The sequence below is a fragment of the Molothrus aeneus genome, chromosome 16, assembly GCF_037042795.1.
Source record: "Molothrus aeneus isolate 106 chromosome 16, BPBGC_Maene_1.0, whole genome shotgun sequence".
Taxonomy (NCBI): Eukaryota; Metazoa; Chordata; class Aves; order Passeriformes; family Icteridae; genus Molothrus; species Molothrus aeneus.
The window spans coordinates 9,210,957-9,224,111 of record NC_089661.1 but is presented as its reverse complement, the minus strand read 5'-3'; the positions used below and the strand labels follow the sequence as shown (position 1 = coordinate 9,224,111).

Here is a 13,155-nt window from a genome sequence, read left to right as displayed (position 1 = left end):
ACCTAAAACTTCCTGCAGCACCAGTGCATGACTGTCTATGGGAAGAAGGGCAATGGTGGACAAAATTTCTCCATATTGTTTTAATTGCATTGCATTTAGTCTTGCTATTTTTACCTCTGTCCACAAAGTAATTATACAAATTTCTCCTGCAGGCCTCCCAGAATTCATCTTTCTACTCACCGGTGACCGAATCAGGCTCTGGTTGCCAAAGCCAGCTCTCTGATTGAGGCGGACAGGGAAACCACCAACCCACGCGGTCCGGACCCAGCAGCAGGTAAGGAGGCAGCGGGCAGGCGGGACAGCAAAGCGTGTGCGGGCAGCCCGACCCCAGCTGCCTGCGAGATAAAGGCGGCGGGGGCCGCCCGTGTGGGGTGGGAATGGTTCAGCTGAGGACACACAGCCATGCCAAGGGAGCGGCTGCCAGGGAAGGTCACCGGCCTCGCAGCGAGCTGGCAGCTCCTGGGCAGCACGTGTGCTCTGCTGGGACCGCAGCGGGCAGGGCAGGCAGTGGGTGCCCGATACCGGGCAGGACGGGCCCTCTTCCTGGCCGGGAGCGTGTGCACACCTGCTACCGCGGCTGCCAAGGCACCAGCCAAGGGCTGCCCTCCACCCTGCGGCACCAGGGCACGGGCAAAGCCCTCCCGCGACCAGCTGGAGCTCATCCACCACAGCCGCGGCTGCTGTGGGGCACAGACCGCACGGTAGCGCCTTGCCGAGGTGCCGGCCTGGGTCTGCCGCGGACAAAGTGCCCCGAGGCGCAGCCTGACGGACCCAAAGCCGCTAGGGAGGAAGGGGCCGAGGCTCAAGGTCCGGCCGAGCCCGAGAGAGGGAGCGGGAGCCCGACTTCGAGCCCCGGCCGGCGGCCGCTCCTCCGGCTGAGCGCGGGGCCACGCGCGCAGGCGGCGCCGGGCACGGGGCGGCGGCGCCACCTACCGGGCGGGGGCGGGGACTGCGCTGGGCCGGGCCTGGCGGTGCCGCCGCAGCCGCGGGCACGGAGAGCGCGGGGCCGGGACCGGCGGCAGCAGCGGCATTCACGGGGCGCGGCGGGCGCTGCAGGCGGGGTGGTGCCGCGGACACGGGTGGGCAGTATATACAGAGGGATGGAAGGAATGGCGGCGCTGCCCCCCTCAAAGAGGCCTGGCGGGCGGCTGAGCAACCAGGCGGTAGCGTGGCCGAGTGGTCTAAGGCGCTGGATTTAGGCTCCAGTCATTTCGATGGCGTGGGTTCGAATCCCACCGCTGCCAAGTTGTTTTTGTCCCCGCCGCGGCGGCTCCTTTTCGTTCCCGCACAGCAGAAACGCGGGAGCTGCCGCCGGGGCCCGCACGGTGCGAGCGGCCCTGCCCGGGCCGGGCACGGCGCGCCGAGGGTGCTGGGGGTGTCGGTCACAGTCGGGAAATCAATATTATACAGAGCTGTGATATGAACTAGAGAAAAGGGATCATCCACTGTGCGAGTCTCTTGCTTTAAGAATAAAACGAGAAACATTAATTTTCAGGGGTTCTGCCTTTCTGCGCTGCTTTTGCGTTACAGCAGCCCGACCCTGGCCTTTGTGGCCTGTCCTGGATTCCCCTGGAAGGGAGGTGCCATTGTAGACACCCTCTCCAGAATTCTCAAACCCATCCATGATCACTCCCCTCAGACCATGATTTCTCAAGCTCTCATCTCTAGCCCTTTCCTAAGCTCTCTACTGTTTGCATCTTGCCCTTGGTTTTTCTCTCTCCATGTTACAGGTTGGAAAGATGCACGTGGGAAAGAGATTTCTCTGATGAATTCCCACTGTGAGTGGTGGATGGGAAGGAGCTGGACTGTTCTTTAGGTCCATTTTAGCTGAACAGTAATGCAGAAAGCACATTGTTCACTTTAGCTGCTGCAGGGATTTGCTCAGTACAGCTGCTGTACTTCAGAAATTTGGTGCCAAAACAGACTTGGGCCTTAAGTTCAGCTGAGGAGCAACTGAACTGTGGTAGTTGTTGCCCTTTAACTACAGGAGGTGAAGAAAGCTGTACTAAGATCTGTGCAAGCCATAGCAGCAGATTCCTCTACTGTGTCATAAATACACTTAACTAATGTAACTTACTTAGTAACTTCCAATTTAACTAAAATACCCTGTGAAAAGCCCTACCAGCATGTACCCACAGCTCTGTGACGGGGCAGGGCACGGAGCAGTTCTGGGGAATTGTGCAGAGGCACAGCACGGACTTCAGCAATGTTTCAAGTACACTTTATTTTCCCTCAGATGTGGTGCTAGAGCTAATTCATTAAATCACACAGTGTGAAGTCTCTGTAGGTCTGGTGTGTGTTATTTGCAGTAATCTGTTCTGTCTGTGCTTTTGCTTGTTCCTCTGTTCCACAAGGTAGTGAGCCATGAAGCCATGACAGAAGCTGTGGTCAGTCTTTCTTCTTATTTCAGCCATTTTTCTTCACTGGTGAAGCACTGCAGGCTGTCTGCACCTTTTGTTTTTCCTGCAGGTTCTCATTTACTTCAGCAATCAGTTTGGAAATGGTTGTTTTGGTTTGAAATAGAGGCAACAATCATGACTCTGGTTGTGTTTCAGTGATTTGGCAATTATTGTTTACTGTATTTTAATTTCTCAGGTCCAGCCACTCGTTCGTTATGATATAGTTTGTAAATTCAAAAGCAGCTGCCTCTTTGTTGCACTGTGCCAGTAACTCTAGTGGAAGGTAATGATCTGGGCAGCAATACTGTGACCGTGCAGTTTGTGCACGTCAGTGTCGTCTTCCTTTAAAAAAACGCAAAATTGAAAGGCCACCAAGTTTTGAAAAAATAAAAGCCAAAATCAAAGTAACAAATAAAGTAAGGAAAATATTGAGGAAGAGCTTATAATGTGAGGGTGGTCTGGATTCAATGTAGTGGTTCACAGAATCAGCAAAGTCAAACTTCTGTGGGCGGTACCCCAGCTGAGCTCGTGCCTTGTCTATTCGAAACGTGTGAGTTACAGAAATGTTCTGTACCTGCAGGGCAAAGGAGTCAACATACAGAGCTATGACTACACAGGCAGCTGGAACAAACTGTGAATGGTAGCAAAGACACAGTTAAAGGAAATGTAAAATACAAAAAACCCCACAACATTATATCAGTGTCCTATGAGTATTGCACACATTATTCTTAAAATTGTCCACTCAAAAGGAGATTCTTTAAAGCACAAAGAGACATTAAAAGATGCAAAGTAGAATCTGTAAATGTGACAAAAATGTTCTGCAAGTGTTCTCTTGCTTAGGTACTCAAAGAGTCAGATCAAAGCCATCAGGTAGGCTCCTAAAGGCTCAGCCAAATCATGCAGGACACTGACCCTTGGGAGAGAGGAGCTGAAGAACCCTCTCCCAGATTGCAAACATAAGCTCTTTTCAAAAATCATGGCAGCCAAGCACAATATATTGCCTAAATTGTACACAATGCATGTATTTGCCCTGGAAACTGGAGGCTGAAGTAGCACTGGGTGGATTTTACTTTCTAGTGACTGAAAATCTCCCTCAGATGAACATGCATGGATCCCATGGGAATAAAGGAAAGTTTACAAACACAGACTTTACCTCATTTCTGGTCAGCAGTGGGGGCAGGTCAACAACTGGCTTCAGAATTTCGTGAAGGCGTTCCATGAATGTGGCTGCGTAACAAAAGATTTTGACTTGAGGTAAGAACAGTGAATTGCTTTGCCATTGTGACTGTGACATCTCACTAAGGATAATCACAGACCTCAGAGCTCAGGGCACCATCACTAACACCTTCTAACTACTTGCTCACAAGGGGCTGGAATTTAATCTAATCTAATTTAATCTTGATTATTGTGCTTGTGGAAAAAGGTTTTGGAAAAGGGAAGAAGTTGGGCACAGATCTAGTGAAAAGGTCATGAGGCCTCATAAAAAATATGGCAACAGAGAACCTCTTTTAGTGGGACTTGAATAAGAGATCATTCTGGCACAGAGGTGAGTTTTACACTGCTGAACACTAGGTGAGCAGACAGCATTTTTATACATGAAAATGAAAATTGTGGGCAAGTAAAACAATGTTATATTACAGTTAGGAATGAGGGTAGCATGAACAGGAAAGAGAAATGTTGATAAAATATTTTACCTGATGCATAGACTACAGAAGTAGGAATACGTATCCATGGCTTACTGCAACCTAATCTTTCAAACTGAAAAAGATTTAAAAAACAATGAAAACCCCCAGAAACTTTAAACAAGTTTTAAAGTTTCAATATAGAAGATATTTATGGAAATATTTACTGGCTCTTAGTATTTACTATTTTTCATTTTTAAGGAGATGCCAGTTAAATGTCACCCACAGACACTATGTCATTTTCGTATCTTAAAAGAAGGAAAGAAATTACAATAATTCATCAAAATGTCATAGTGTGCTGATTCATAATTTAACATCATGACATGTTTATGCTTTTGAGCCTATCATTAACAACAACATGGTATTTTGAAAAGAATGAACAGATGAAATACTTAAGATTTCTATTTTCTGCCCACCCAAAATGCCCATTATTCCCATCTGCATGCCCCATAAATGAAGATAGTAACAGCTCAGGACAGGGTGCTGGTGTAGATGGTCCTTTGGTCTCAGGGAAGACATTTGCTTTAATGTAGTATTTTGGGTAGGCTTTGTTACAGTGCTAATCACACTGAAATTCAAGCAGGAATGAAACCCACATTCAGAGAGTTCCATGTGGAACTCTCACACCCAAAGCAAACATACAAAATGTAGCATGCACACAAAAGCTGCAGTTGCATACAGTTAAAGAAATGAGTGTACTTGGAGATCAGTATTGCACGTACAAGGGGAGTTAGCCATTCAAAAAGGTTGGATTTTTCTCCATCATGAATGAAATACACCTGGCCACTCTGTTAAAGAGGTAGAGAAGAGACAGGTCAGTAAAAATAGTACTGCATATAGATTGACTTCTTTTTCTTTATCTCACCCCTTATGAACAGCTTAAAAATAATACAGCAATATCAAATATGAGTGGGTGCACACACAAATCACAAACTCTGCTTGTGTTTCATTCAGTGGCACTGTTGGGTGCAACAGAACTGGTGAGTAGGTGGCTTGTGTGGTTAACCTGCCTTGGAATAAATGGTTTGTTACAGATGTGCCTGCTCAGAGTGGCTGTGCTGACTGTGCAGAGACACCACTGGAGCTGGTGCTGGATCTCACTGCTGCTGCTGGCACATCCCCCAAAGGGGGGACATGTTCTGCTCTGGCTCTGGTTAAGGCTCACTGGAATCCAGAACACTCCTGTGTAGCCAAGCTCTGTTCCCGCTTTCCTTTTGCTTTCAGGGCTTTAGAAAAAATAGTTTAAGAACTTGAAGAAAAAAGTTTAAGAACTTTTCTTTAAGAAAAGAAAATCTACTTTGAAGCCCTTTCTAATATACTCTCAGGGCAATGCTTCTAGATGATTAAAACCCTGTATTTACAAGCAGGAAAACAGTTGTGATTGTTTTTGAAAGCAATGAACCCAAATGAAATGTGCCTCTCTTGGTACATGGTATGGGAAGAACTGACCATCACAGTTCAGAACATTAAATCTGGACCTGTACAGGGGAACAGGATGAATCTGCCTGAACTTCCACTTTCATTTCCAACATAGCAAACATTCTTTGCTCATCTTCCAGAAATTATAAATACTGCATTTTAAAAATGCAAAGATGGAGGCATTCTTACAGAATTGAATATTCCATCTCTTAACCAACACCAAGAGCCAACACTGTGCCCCATCCCACGTTGCTCATTGCCCACTGATCAGCTGAAAACACAGACAACAATGTGAGCTGAAGGACAATAACTCTAATTACTTCAGTGGTTACTGTAGCACAGGTTATAGTGCAGGATCCACTGCCAAGTGAGATCTGTGGTGGTTTTACTGTGTACTTACAGCTATGTAGTTCTTTTCAGGGGTGAGAGCTTGAGCAGCTAGAATATGAGCCTGTACAAAATTCTCTACATGGATCCAGTTCATTTGAACAGTAGGGTCCCCAAACTTGAAGCTAAGAAGCCTTCGCTCAATAATCTTCTGTAGATAAAAACAAACATGAAACCATAACAAAATGAGTTTTAGCATGAGGTGAAGTGTACTTTCTTGTCCAGCTGAATGTAGGTTTAGGTCTACTTAAAAAAAAAAAAAAGGAAATACATGAATCAATTAACAATATTCAAGGGAACTTCTCACGAGAAAATGTCAAAAGATGTATTGCAATATGTCCCGAATTTACAAAAAATACAAGTCTGTTCTAGGGATAAGTAAAATGTTGTATTGAAAGGTAATTTACAGTTTTGAGTGGATCAAAAGTATTCACTAAATTGGATCAAATTTATCAAATAGCTTTGGCTAGGAAAAATTGGAAGATACACTTTGGCTGGAAGGAAAGCATCCCAGTTTTCATTGAACAGGTAAATTTTTGAAACTGCAAAACCTGACATTTGCATGATTCCTTAAAACTGGCTCAAAACAACAAAGCTCAAAATCAAATAGAAATTCTAAAATATTATATTTTTAGAGGGGCTAAAATAAAATCTCAGATTTAACTAAAATTACATTTTCCATTCTTAAAATTATTTACAAGATGATAACATATAATTTGGCTGACTGCAATATAATTTCCTACCTCAGCCAAAAAAAAAAATCTATTATGTGGTCAACTTGAATCTATTATTTCCTGAAAACTATGTATAACTTAATATTACACTAATTCTTTTATAATAACTGGCTCACAGAATTCTACAGGGACCATGCTCTAGACATCATCTGTTGGCCTTGCAATTTAAAAGCAAGTGAAAAAGAGTAAAATGTGAACACCTCAGCTGCTGCCCTCAGTAACCTGTTGTACCAAAGGGTGCTTCTACCTCTGGGACCTGCTTCACTGGACAGGGAAAGCTGTTAATAGTTGAGACTGGAAATAAGATATTTTGCTGTATCTCTTTTCATTAATATTTAAAACCATTTGGTGTAAGTTGCATGTAAACAGACATTTGAAATATCATGGATTGGCCTGAATCTTACCATAATCATTAAATTATAAAGCTGGATTTTCATGTGTTTGTATTTAGTAATAATAAAAAAAATACTTCTAAAATCTACACTTTACAGATATAATGCTTGTTGAAAAAAGTTATAATACCCTCAGCAGATGACTGAATTGTTGAATTGCTACCCAATAAGATCAGTCAATTTATAATAGAAATAAGTGATGCTCCTTTCAGCTTTTTACCCATATCATAGAAACCTCTGCTGGTTAAAGAGTTTGGATGACATACTGCTAGCCTTGGCAAGTGTCTCTGCTCTTCTGGTCCATAGATTCCTGGTGGGCGGAGAACACAGGTATGGAGTATTCCACCTCCTAGAACATGGAATAAGATCATTCTTAAGAGACCTTCACATCACTGCATTGCATCTTTGTTTGTATGAACCAAAGGCTGAGGCAGCAGAACTTACTCTAAATTCATTTCACTATCTTAAAAAACAATACATACCAAAAGGTGCTGCCTTAGGAGTTAGATAATAAGATGGGAGAATCAGAGCATGCAAAATAGCAATAAAAGATTCAGAGAAGTTCTGCAAGCATAGTTGTGTTCCTAGAAAATACCAGATATTTTAAAATCTCTTTCTAATCAATCCCTTGTCCCTGTGCCAGAGCAGTGAATGGATGTGTTGGCTGTGGTGATGAGTTCACTGAAGTGAGCAGGTTGTTCAAAAATATATTGGATTGTAGAATGAAACCAACTAATCCCCCACAAAATTATTGATGGGAAGCAGTGACCTGTTAGCAGTACAAGGTAGAGCTGAAAGATTTCCTCAACAGCAGCTGCAGCTCCCACTGGAGTGAGGTAGAAGCTCTTGACAATTTCAGTGGAATCATAAAAATCAAATCTTCCCATGTATATTAGCTGGCTGTTTCATCATCTGCTAATAACTGTTCTTAATAGTACTTGTAAACATATAAAATACCAGTCCTGCTATGGCACAGAATCAAAATGGGATGTTTGGTTCTACTTCATTGACTAATAGAGAACTGTGTATTGGTCCTGTAATTAGGAGAGGCTTTGATGAGAAGAGCTCCTAAGGAAATAAAGGGGAAAAAACCCTTTTCTTATTTTGAACAAAATAATTTTGTTGGGATGGAGTTCCCATCATGGACTTTCTATCTGTTATAGCCCTCTGCAAGTATCAAGTGAAGAGTCTTCTCTAAGTTGTCCCCAGCTAAATTTAGCTCAGTATCACTTGGTCACACAGAATCATGTTGCACTTTACATTAATTTGTTTTGCACTGGCAGTTACAGTATCTTACAGGTGAGCTTAAGTATTCAAGTGTATAACTGGCTTCCTCAACATGGAAAACTTTGGGAAGCACTAATAAATAATTCCAGGCCCTAGGCTCAGGTACCTACTTCAGATTTTAATTTATAACTTGAGGGAGTGCGTGGAAGTAACAATTTAATCAGCATTTGTGTTTCACTTATGTTGCATGAGACAGTGACATTAAACACTTGTTTTTGTTTAATTTATAGCTCTCTTATTATTTTTCATTAACATACTGAACTTACTGCTACCATGCTAAAACCTTTTACAGACATTGTGGGAACTTAAAACCAATTAAATTAATTTTTAAATGAAAATACTTTAATTTGTGAGAGGGGGTTGGTAACTTAATGTCATAACTGCTGGGCAATCTTGTCCACTAAGGAATGATGCAGGACACAGGATTTTGGGGAGGAACAAGAAGAGGAGGAGTAAATTCTACTATTCCACAAAAGTACCTTCTAGTGAAGATCCATCAGCTGCTAGTACCATTTGTTCTGCAATCGATTTGGTCCTGGAATAGTGGTCAACAAGCTACAGAGAAAAAGCAAATACATTTCTATCTGTTCCTGAAATGACAGGACAGAGAGGCATCTCTTCTTCACTAGTTTTCACTTAGCAGAGACAACAAATACCTCAAAATACAGAAGTTGTGGGGTATTAGGTTCAGAGTAAAACACATGAATATTTCTAGAGCAAGGAAGCATTTTTGTATATGCAAATCTGGTTAATTAATTTCAGCACATTTGAGAAGCAATAAATATATGTATGTTTTGGATGCTGCCAGGAATGTAATTGATCACTACTTTGTAATCTGGATTTCTTCTTCAGGTAATGGAAAAGTCAAAAGCCAAGTTTTGAAGTCATTACACTTGGTCTGAAGTATCCTCACTTCCATGTGGCATTGTCCCAGAGAAAGTGTTATTTAAAATGTTATTAAAAATATTAATATTTTATCTCAATCTCTCCTTCTTGAAAGACTGTGAAGTACTTGATGGAGAGAGGAGGGACACAAAAAACAACTGTGTATGCAAAGCAGCCAGAAATACTTTCTCTTTTTTAATTAAATGCAATAAAACCATATAAAAATAGGCTGTTTTTCCAGATCAGCTCTACCTTGAATATATGTCATCCCCTAAGGTAAAACCAGAAAAGTCATGTGGATAATAAATAGCTAAAGAGGCACGAAGCCATATAACAGAATCCTCATGTCCTGGTGGAATATCCCTGATGTTAATGCAGCACTGTGGGAGTTATTTTCCAATCAAGGCCTTAATAGGAAAACAAAGAAATATATACTGTGATGTACATAAAACTGATGTGCCAACGTTGTAAATAGCAGCTGCAAAGAGTGTAAAGAGTTTTCTTTTTTCTTTCATAGAATGACAGAATGGTTTGGGTTGAAGGGGACTTCAGTGATCATCTCGTTCCAACTCCCTATTCCATGGGCAGGGACACCTCCCACTAGACCAGGTTGCTCAAACTCTCATCCTGTTGCCATCTTACTGCAGGGCTTCCATGCTGTTGTCTCCTTATCACAAAAGTTCCAGACCTTCTTGGTGTTTCTCATGGGCAGCTCCTCAGAGCACTGACTCTTTCTTCTTCCCAAAGCAGCCACTGACTCCAATTCCCTTCTCAACCTCCCACTCCACTCTTTTATAGCATCTTCTTCTCATTGGTCACAGCTGTGGCCTGGTAAAGTCAGGCCTGATCCTGATCTTTGATAATTGGCCCAGCTGCAACTCCTTAGGGGTGAGATTACTTTCTACACTATCTTTATTTTCTTATATTCTATCCCCCTACATCATCCCACCTGGCCTTTCTCGTGCCTGGATTCTTGCATCAGGCAAAACTCTGTCACAAAAACTCCAGGCTTTTTCCAAAACATGGAAGTAAACAGAGAAATTTGAGAATCAATCCAATGAAATACCTGGTCAATTGGGAAATACGGCAAAGATTCCTCATCCCCATCTTCAATGGGAAGCCCTCCAAACACCACGTTCACTGAGCTGGTGTACACCAGCCGAGGCACGTTTCTTTTTCTGCAGGCTGCAATGAATAATCAATTACTTTAGTGGAAAATTATTCGGGAAGAAAGTTTGTGTGCCATTTTTTCTAAGAAAGTGTCAAATCTTAGAAGAGAAAATCCTACTATTTTGTGACTGGGTGAGATGAAATGCAGAACATATTGAAAGGGAAGACATTCGTGTAGAAGCAAGTGCTTTAGTTGCTTCAGGAGAGCTCCTCCAGCCTGCTGGGCATAGGACAGAAGTCCTTCTGCTTCAAGGGCTGCTCACTGCAACAAGTTGTTAGCAAGCAGGTTAACTACTGAAAAGTACCAGGGAATTGGTTAACTCATTACATGGATACAGATTGCCACATCAGTCAAACAAGGTGTTGAAAAGCTGAAGTAGTTGAATGACAGTGCTGGCTCTCATGTCACAGCTCCTGGCAGAACTGAGCATAACCCCCCACCCCTCCCATGACATGTTTCCTCATTTTCTGCCAACAATGTAAAGGACTTGGTGACAGAGTGTGCCAAAAAGGCCAACTGGCTTTCTCTAAATGGGATATGATGTTAGATATGCTGTACTAACACCCAGGGGCACAGTTAAATACATACCATTAAGGATGAGTCTTGTTCCATTAATGTTGACACTTTCAATCTCTTTTTTATGCAACTAGGAAAAGAAAAAAAGGTGCATTTTATAGTAATAATACATATTCAGTTCAATAGGGGGATGTTATAAATGTCCCCAAATAGACATAATTTAGTGCTTTGATTGTTAAAAATGCCATTTAGACTGCTGTTTCAGACTTAAAGTCTAATCATTATTTTTAAACTATTTGTGTATTTTTCTTGTATTTTTACAGACTAGTCTGCTTGAAGCAAAGAAAATTGTAGTGTTTCTAAAAGTATATGTCCAGTTATTACATATCTTGCAGCAGCATGTTAAATACATGTGTTTCAGTAGCACTTTAGTGACCAGTTGCCTCTAACCACAGTAATTCAAATTATGCATTGCTCAGTGGCAAAGAACTTTGAATGAACTGTTCTATCCAGACAGGGTAATTACTGAAGTTCCTCTTATTAAATAAAGTAAGAAAGAGGTGTGTTTGTTTGTGGATGTGTGTGCTTGTAACTCTTAATTATAAAATTGTGAGTCAGAGTCCTACATCAAGTGCATCTGTACAGCTTTTTACCCAATGGTGAACAATTAAAGACTTCAAATATTGTTATTGTTATAATTCAGATATATGAAATAATTTATAATTTAGTTAAGTTTTATTCCTCCTAGTGACCTTAACACCTAGGAGATCCATGTGAAGGCTTAGGGAAGAATCAGGGTTTTGGAAGGAACCAGCCTCCCTTGTCCTTCATTTTGTTTTCACAGTATTTCAGAACTTTCCAATGCCATTTCCATCTCAAACACCTTCCCGGGGTGCTGGTGGAACCTCTAATGGAGAGGAAATCACTGCAAGCAGCCTGCTTGCAGGTGGCACTTCAGTTTGCACAGAACAATTTACCAAAAGACCAGGGCAATATGAAGAGATGAAATCTGTCATGCAGTGTTACAGCATCAAAGGCTCTCACCCTCTGTGTGGACAGTCACACAGAAAAAACCAAAACTATGTGGACTCACCTGCTCTGTTCCTGACATTCCATAGGAAGCCACGTGAAACACACAGTCAGCCCCTTCACAGACTGCCAGTATGGCACTGTAATCCCTGATATCTGTCTGTAATGCACAACAAAAGATATTTGGGCATGAGATCAAAGCTGCAGGTGAGCATTTGTCATACAGTGGGTTAGCACAGAGGGAATCCATATAGAAATGCATATATAGAACTGTACTTGCTGTACAAGTATCCTGGGACTCAAAACTGGGCACACCTCCCTACTTGCTGATAATTGTACTTTTCTTCCATAGAACCCAAAGAACTTTAAAGACATTCATTAAGGTTCACAATACTCCTGTGTTTATTCTACAGGTGGTTTAACTAAGGCCTAGATGAAGGCAGGATCCTGAGGACTCAGGAGTGAAACTGTTCCATGCATTACTGGTTTTGCTGGTTTCATTATTTCAATCCATTCACCAAAACTCATGTGGGATGTCCACACAGTTAAAAAGGTTACAGAAATTTGAAATACTTGGCAATAGGTATTTGGATTCTGTGAAAACTAGGAAGACATTATGGAAAAGACAAATGAACTAACTTTGATTGTTGGGAAGATATTATTTATCATACCTGGATCCAAGCCACTCCACTGGGAATCACCCACAAAGGCTTGTGTATGTCACACAGAACAACAGAAGCTCCTATGTTGGCAAGAGCACATCCCAGCTTGTATCCACAGTAGCCAGCACCTCCTGTCACCACGGCTTTCATATTGATTTTATTGAGTGTTCCAGCACGTTTGCTCTTATTGCAGTCAGAGGTTCGGTGGGAGGGTGTTGCTACTCCACTCATTTTTGGTTTTGTGTCAATGAAATACTGCTCAGCACTACCAGATACATGTAAAAATTCCTTCTACATGGTGAAAGTTGCTCCATAGCACTCCTGGATGCAGACAATTTCAGGGAGTTTCATGTTGACAAGATCTAGTCACAGCAGCAAGATGTGGCTTTAATGCAGCCTGCCTAAGAGAGATAAAGACAAAAGCAACCCAAAATTTACAGTCCCCAGTTTACTGCCAAGACAGACATCTGAGAGAAGTGGTATTTCCAGCTTCTTTCTAAGTACCAGCAGCTAAACATAAATTAAGAATACACTGAGTTGTTATCGTTGGCAGTGCTGGAGTTGAGATAGATGAGGCTGTCAGGAGGGAAGA

The 13,155-nt window shown here is 42.2% G+C and overlaps 1 non-coding gene and 1 pseudogene across 1 annotated transcript; one reads left to right on the top strand and one right to left on the bottom strand.

Annotated features, from left to right (window-relative positions):
* Window positions 1-1,162: 1,162 nt before the first annotated feature.
* TRNAL-UAG (transfer RNA leucine (anticodon UAG)) lies at window positions 1,163-1,244 on the top strand. The gene has a single exon. It is a non-coding gene; the product is annotated as a tRNA-Leu (tRNA).
* A 1,483-nt stretch (window positions 1,245-2,727) lies between these two features.
* LOC136563502 (putative short-chain dehydrogenase/reductase family 42E member 2) lies at window positions 2,728-12,914 on the bottom strand (annotated as a pseudogene).
* Window positions 12,915-13,155: the final 241 nt, after the last annotated feature.